Raw genomic sequence first — 7,433 nt, forward strand, 5'->3', positions numbered from 1 at the left:
GTGCCATGGCACAGCAACACGAGAAAGATGCATCTCCTGGAAGGGGATTCTGGCCCGCATGTCGGAGTAGAACACTGTCTCATCCCAGGGACCCTCTGATCAACAGGGTTGTGTTTGGAAGCACCCTGCACCCATGGGTGAGATAAAGAGCCTGTTACAGGCTCCCCGACTGGGACAGAGCCTCCTCTGGCACCATCCTTCACCCAGTGTGGGCAGAGAGAATGGAGGCTGCATTTAATTTCCCCTCTCCCCATCCTGAGTGCAGGGCACTTTATGAGGCAGCTGGGGGGACTGGGGAGGGGAGAACAATGGCATGTGAGGGAATACAGGGGTAGGGTCTGTAGGAGTGGAGGGGAGAACGAAGGAACGGGGTTGCACCACAGGCTAATGTCAAGGGAGATTGGATCAGAGGTAGGGGACATAGGGTTCAGCTGGGAGGATGGGGTGCGAGGGGACGGAAGGCACTGGGGAAACCATGGGGGTGGTGTTGGGTGGGGGATGAGATTGTGGTAGAGGAATCGGGGAAGGGGAGAGTGTGAGGTGTCTGAGGGAGAAGAGAAGTTGCGAGGGGGATGGAAGGTAGACCTTTCAACAGATATGGGACAGAGCTCCCCCTCCACCTGGAATGGGATCTGTCCACTGAGAGACAGGACTGCTCCTCCACCCACCCCCCCCCCCCGGGTTACAAGATCCCTTCCACCCTTGCATACACCCCCACACCCCCCCAACCGGGATAGGATTCTTTCCCCCAGTGGACCTGGATCAAGGTGTTAGAAAGTGTTTCTGCTGCGGCGGACCCAGCAGAGTTGAGCGATGAAGCGTGGGGGTCTCTCCGCACCACCTGCTCCCTCAGGCGACGGGGTCTCGCTTGCATCATGGAAGATCACGGTGTTGCTGAGCTTCTGGGAATGTGGAGGGCTTCTGCTAAACCTGTGGTAGCGTTCAGAGTGGTTCATCTCCCCGGGACGTGCTGAAGGTCAAGGATGACCCGATCCTCTCAGGGAGGGAGGGTTGTAGACAAAGTGAACGTCTGCGGAACTGGCTTCAGTCTGAGGAGAGTGATCAAAGAGGGACCTGGGGTGGCAATATTTCTACTGAGAGGCTGGAACGAACCACCAGAGGATCAATTCTGACATTTAGGTGACCCTTGGAAGGGAGTTAGAGGGAGGGGTAGAGACTAACTTGGACAGCAAGGCTGTGATGGGATAAATGACCTGTTGTGTACCCTCTGGGTGTGTAAATGCTGCTGCTTCTGCCCCAGAGGACATGGCAATAAGGTCACAACAGAGGTGGCCACACCGTGTCATGGACCCAACGTCTCCAAGGTGGTGTCGTGCACAGATGATAAAATCATCGACAATGGATCTTTCGGTGTGGTGCACCAGGCAAGGCTGGTGGACTCCGGAGAGCTGATTGCCATCAAGAAGATCTTGTAGGACAAGAGATTCAAGGTGAGGGGCAGGAGCAGTTGTGTGGAAATGGAACACCCTGATATTTAACTTTAGGCCTACAGCATGTTCACAGGCCCTTGCGACACATGACCCGTTTCACACAATTACACCCAATTGACAAACAACACCCCAAACACATTTTTGAAGGGTGGGTGGAAAGAGGAGCATCTGACAGAGACCAAGGCAGCCATGGGGTTTGGAAACAGAGAAAGTCACACAAACCAACAACAGTCCCCCCATCCCCACACACAACCCCCCACCCCACACACACACACACACACACACACACACACACACACACACACACACACACATACACACACACACACACACACACACACACACACACATACACACACACACACGCACACACACACACACACACACACCCCTGGCAAATATCAGAGATTTTCTGCAAATTCATTGTTTAGTAGAAGCTGGGAAAACAATCATAAAAACTGAAATGATACTTCATTGAACCCCCTGACGAGTCCCCGCTCCAGCGACACGAAAAGTCCCCCCCAACGACTCTCGACGAGTCCCCCACTACGGCCTCCCTAGGAGTTCCCCATCTCTGACCACTTGACGAATCTCCTCCCCGCCTCCCCCCTCAACTTGGACAAGTCGTCCCTCAGGGCCCCGACCCATCGCCCAGCCTTGCTGATGTTCCTCTCTCGCCATAGAACCGCAAATTGCAGATCGTGCGAAAGTTGGATGACACCATCATCGTCCCTCTTCTCAACTTCTACTCCTCTGTAGTCAAGGTAAGATCCACATGCACCCACCCCACCCCCACTCTGATACATTTCATTTGCTGCTACCTTCCCCATTCCTTCAATCGATCTGTCTTGCTGCAGCCTCTCTGTTGCCTCCATCCTGCCCCTCTGACCAGTGCCGACTCCTTGACGCTGGCTGCCCTGCTCCTCACCCATTAACTCATGACCTCTTGCCATTTCAACTTCAGACCGCAGCAGCCGAGACCACAAGACAAGGTCGCCAAATTCGGCCACTCAGCCCCTCCAGACTGTTTCCCCAAATCATTTCACGAATGTATTTTCCCCCATAACTCATTTCCCCAGAACCTTTTGGTGCCCTTCCCAATCAACGCCTGCTCTGAATCGTCCCAACAACTCAGCCTCCACATGTACGACCCCAGCCAACACCTGGCTGCAAACTTTTCTCATCTTGAAACGTCAATGGTTTTTCTCTCCCGGTGAATCCTTGCCTCACGAGGGAGGGCGGTCAGAGCTGCACATTTTGTGCAGTCTCACCAGAAGCCGAATAATCGGGCAGCGGATGGGTCCACTACGGCCTGTTGACGCTCTGCTCGCTGAGCCGTTGGATTCATGCCATGTTGTGTTGAACAGTGGGGGCATCAGGCCTACAGAGAGCAGGAGGGGCTGGCACTCCAGTTGGGAGAGGCACAGGGTGTTGAAGGGTAAATCAAGCTGACATGTTTGTATTGTGTCCAAGAGAAAGAGGAGGTTTATTTGAATCTGGGTCTGGACTATGTTCCCGAGACGGTTCACTGCATGGTCCAGCACTTAAACAAGGCCAAGCAGCCCATTCCCATGATCTACATCAAGGTGGTTGTGGGTCTGGGTGGTCAAGTTGTCCACTGGGGCAAGCTTGGATGGTGGGGTTGGAGGATATGAAGGAGTTTACTGGCTGAGTCTCGCTGGGGACTGGATATCGATGAAGGGAGCATGAGGGTCTCAATGGGTATTGGTGAGGAGAGAAAGGGTAGTGAGGGGAGAGGGGTGGAGAGGATGATGAGGATGGATGTTGATTGGCAGGGAGGGGCCCGTCACCCACCTCCCCTTACCCTCAGGATATAGACCCGGCCAGTGTGGAGGCAGAGTGGGTCATGTTATATCGTTGTGTTGCCAGATGTTCATGTACCAGCTGTAGCAGAGCATGGCCTACTTCCATCCTCAGGGGGTTTTCCATTGAGACATCAAGCCCCAGAAGATGCTGGTAGATTCCGAGATGGCCTTCTTATTGCTCCTTTATTTCGGCAGGTAGATCCACCCCTGTCTGTCCGTTCACCACCTCAATGCGGTCCTGATCCCTCTCCCCAACACGGCCTTGTCCCCTCCCCACCAGCTCTCACCCCTCCCCCACCAGCTCTCTCCCCTCCTCCCTCTCCCAACTTGCCCCTTCCACAGCTTAATAACTTATTCTAAATAAGATTGTGGGGGGCTTAGATGGAATGAACAGCCAGAAACCTTTCCTAAAGTGTCAGGTGCAAATCTCAGAGAGCATCCGCTTCAGGTGAGGGGAGATTTTTTTTATGCAGACAGTTGTGAGAGCTTTGAATGCGTCACCGGAGAAAGTGGTAGCGGTTGGTAGAATAGGTACATATAAAAGTCTCTGAGACGAGCATGTGGATGTAAGGGAACAGAATTTTTACATGATAGAGGAATTTGGGGATATGGCGAGAAGGCAGGGTAGGTCGAGTTTGGTCATAAATTAGATCAGCCATGATCGTATTGAATGGCGGAGTAGGCTCGATAGGCCATTTTTGTCCTACTCCTGTTCCCACTTCCTATGTTCCTATGGGTGTGGTACAGGTAAAGGTTGTGGAGAACATTTACAAAGGTCAGTACAGCCTTTATGGGCCAAAGGGCCTGTACAAGGCAGCAATGCTTGATGTTCTAATGGATGCGGAAGCTCAGGGAAGAGGTAAGGGAGGGACTGGCCAGGAAGTCTGCAGATTCTTGGGCCGAGAGCAATGCCCAAACATGCTGGGCAAACTCATGGATAGTTTTGTGAGGAGCAGGTCCTGCTTCACGAGTCAAATTGAGTTTTTCGAGGAGGTGTCAAAGGAAATAGATGAAGGTCAAGGTCTGTATGTGCTGCACGAGGATTTTAGTAAGGTGCTTGACAAGGTCCCCACGGAGGCCTCATTCACAATGTCTGGAGGCATGGGATCCATGGAGCCTTGGCTGTGTAGATTCAGAATTGGCTTGTCTGCAGAAAACAGAGGGTAGTAGTAGATGGAACAATGACTAGTGGCGCTCCAAAGGGATCTGCTCTGGGACCCCTGCTCTTTGTGATTTTTATGAATGATGATGGGAGTGGAAGGGTGGGTACGTCAGGGGATGACACAGAGGTAGAGATGTTGTAGACAGTGTAGAAGGTTGTCATAGGTCATCCAGTTTGCAGAGAAGTGACAGATGGAGTTCAATCCTGTAAATCAGATGTACTTAAATAAGCAACTGGTCCAGGTTTATTTCCAGAGTAATTTTCAAGGGCACGAATAACAGTTATTCCAAAGAAGGTTGGAGACCCATTAAAAGTAGCTTCATATAGACCAATATCTTCATTGAATGCGGATTACAAGAATGTGTAGGCAGAGCACTTGGTAAATGGCAGGATTATGAACAGTGTGCAGGACAGAGAAATATTTAGATCCTGCTCCATATATTACTCAAGGTTGCTGTGCAAATTGAGAGGGAGTTTAAGATGGTGTATTGTGTGCTGGCCTTCAGGAGTCAGGGGATTGAGTTCAAAAACCGAGAGGTATCGTTGCAGATGTATAAAATTCTCGTCAGACCACACTTGGAATATTGTGTGCATTCCTGGGGCGAGAATACCAGAGGACGTCTAAATAAGGTGAGCTGAGGGAAATTTAGGCAAGACGTGAGGGGTACATTTTATTCACACAGAATGTAGTGGGTGGCTGGAATGCATTGTCGGGGTAGTAGCGGAGGCTTGTCCAAAAAAGGCATGAAAAGGATTTTAATATGGACAGGAATTCAAGAAAAATGGAGAGGACTGGTGTGAGGGAGGGGAGGGTTCAGGGGTAGGGGGGATGATGGGGGAAGTGTTGGGACCCTCCAAAGTCATTGTGTTCAGGCCTCAGAGACAGTATCTCTATCACTCGTATTTCTCTTCCCAGGAGAAGGAGCGATCTCAGAGACAAGACACGAGTCCAGAAGAACCTCGCATCCCAGCTGATCAGAGGACGGACAACATCATGATGGCCTGAACCCCTCCCCGTCGTATCCCTCTGGCCCTGCCAACCCCATTCCCTGCCTCTTCCATGTCCCTTCACCCACTTCCCCTCTTCTCCTCTACCCCTCCTCCATCCCAACCCCCTCCCGCTCATCTTCCCCTTCCCCTGCCCTCACACCTATGCCCTAACCCCAGCCCTCTACTCTTCACCTCCCTCTTCCCCTCCGCCCTTCCCTTCCCCTTTCCCCCTCCCCTTCCCCTCCCCCATCCCCTCCCCTAACCCTCCCCCTTCCCCTCCCTTTCTCCTCCTCCCCTTCCCCTCCCCCTTCCCTTTCCCCTTCCTACCCCTAACCTAGGGGAAGGAGGGGGAGGGGAAGGGGGTAGGAGAAAGGGGGTAGTGGAAGGGGGTAAGGGTAGGGGTTGTGGTAAGGGGTAGGGTAGGGGGTAGTGGTAGGGGGTGCGGGGATGGGGAAGGGGTAGGAGGTAGGGTTAGGGGAAGTGGGTAGGTTGTAAGGGATAGGGTAGGGATAGTGGTAGGGGGTGCGGGTATGGGGAAGGGGTAGGGTTAGGGGAAGGGGGTAGGTTGTAAGGGATAGGGTAGGGGGTAGTTGTAGGGGGTGTGGGTATGGGGAAGGTGTAGGAGGTATGGTTAGGGGAAGGGGATAGTTGTAGGGGGTGCGGGTATGGGGAAGGCGTAGGAGGTAGGGTTAGGGGAAGGAGGTAGGTTGTAAGGGATAGGGATAGGGTTTAGTTTAGGGTTGGGTAAGTTGGGTAGAGTTAGGGTTAGTGTTAGGAGACATGGGGTAGGGTTATATCTTGGTTTATGGTTAGGTCTATAGTTCGGGGAAGTGGGCTGTGTTAGGTATAGGGGAAGGGTGTAGGAGCAGGGGGGTAGAGGAGGAGTGAGGTTTGGGGTTAGGGGATGGTGGGTAGCATTAGGGTTGGGGTTAGGGGGTGGCATAGGCATAGGAATAAAGTTAGGGTTAGTGGACGGGGTGGGGGTAGAGTTAGGGGACGTGGAGTGGTGGTAGGGGGTATCGGTAGTGTTAAGGTTAGGTTTAGGATTTTGTTAGGGGTTAGGGTTAGGAGTAGGAGGAAGGGAAGGGGGAGGGGAATGGGGGAGGCGAGCGGGGGACGGGAAATGGGGACTGGAAGGGGGAGGGGATGTGGGAGGGGAACGGGCAGTGGAAAGGGGAGGGGAACGGGGTAGAGGAAAGGGGAGGTGAATGGTGGACGGCATCTCTAGCCCCTCCCCTCCCCTTCCCTTCCCCCGCATTTCCCCTGCCTCTCCTCTCCTCCTTCCAGAAGAAGCTGGGCCTCTTTCCGTCCAGAACCTCCCTGTGGTTTCAGAGCCTCCGTTTCAGGAAGTGCCCTCGACGCTTGCTGCTGGACAGACATCTTGTCTCTTGATTCATTCTGTACCATTGATATTAAATTTAAAAATGATTGGGTTTTTTAAAGCTTGAACTCAAAAGCTGGTCCAGATAGAGAAAACATAAACAGGCCCTTCAGCCCCTCTCTCCTGCTAGCTGAGCTGTTGTAATCAGTCCATATTCCTCTCACCCTTTTCATTCTTAGCTCCCATCCAGCTCATGTTGCCTTGTTAATCTCATGGCCTGTGGGAAGATGCTATTTCCCTCCCTGGCTGCTCTGCTTTTATTCCTCCATATCTCCTTCCTGATGGCAGGGCGACAAAGATGCTCTGTGCTGGATATCTATGAGTCTATTTACAGAGCCCATCCCTGCAATCAATCAGGGGACCGTTGCCTTGAGGTGGCACCCATGTTGCCTCTCCCTCAGCACTCTCAGAACACTACTGCACCCTCCTTCCCCTCCTTTCCCAGGTCTCAGTAACCTGCTGACAATTCCAGTCAGCTGCCATGTCTATACCCTGCCCCACCTAAACTGATGGATCGACCAGCGCCTTCTCCCCTGAAGAGTTCGAGGAATCCACGCTCTTGCAATGTCCTGCTATCGAATGCCCTGCATCCTCCTTCCCACTTGGTTCCTCCTGTTATCAGG

General features: G+C 52.7%; 1 long non-coding RNA gene across 2 annotated transcripts; it reads left to right on the forward strand.

Moving 5' to 3' along the window:
- LOC138750257 (uncharacterized) lies at positions 1–5,843 on the forward strand. 2 transcript variants are annotated; one of them, XR_011349204.1, is made up of 3 exons: positions 1–137; positions 1,262–1,451; positions 2,135–4,487. It is a non-coding gene; the product is annotated as an uncharacterized lncRNA (long non-coding RNA). The 2 variants fall into 2 exon arrangements; XR_011349205.1 differs by lacking the exon at positions 1–137 and adding an exon at positions 5,356–5,843 and having other exon boundaries at positions 509–1,451; positions 2,135–2,215.
- Positions 5,844–7,433: the final 1,590 nt, after the last annotated feature.

The sequence above is a fragment of the Narcine bancroftii genome, unplaced genomic scaffold (assembly GCF_036971445.1).
Source record: "Narcine bancroftii isolate sNarBan1 unplaced genomic scaffold, sNarBan1.hap1 Scaffold_110, whole genome shotgun sequence".
Lineage (NCBI taxonomy): Eukaryota > Metazoa > Chordata > Chondrichthyes > Torpediniformes > Narcinidae > Narcine > Narcine bancroftii.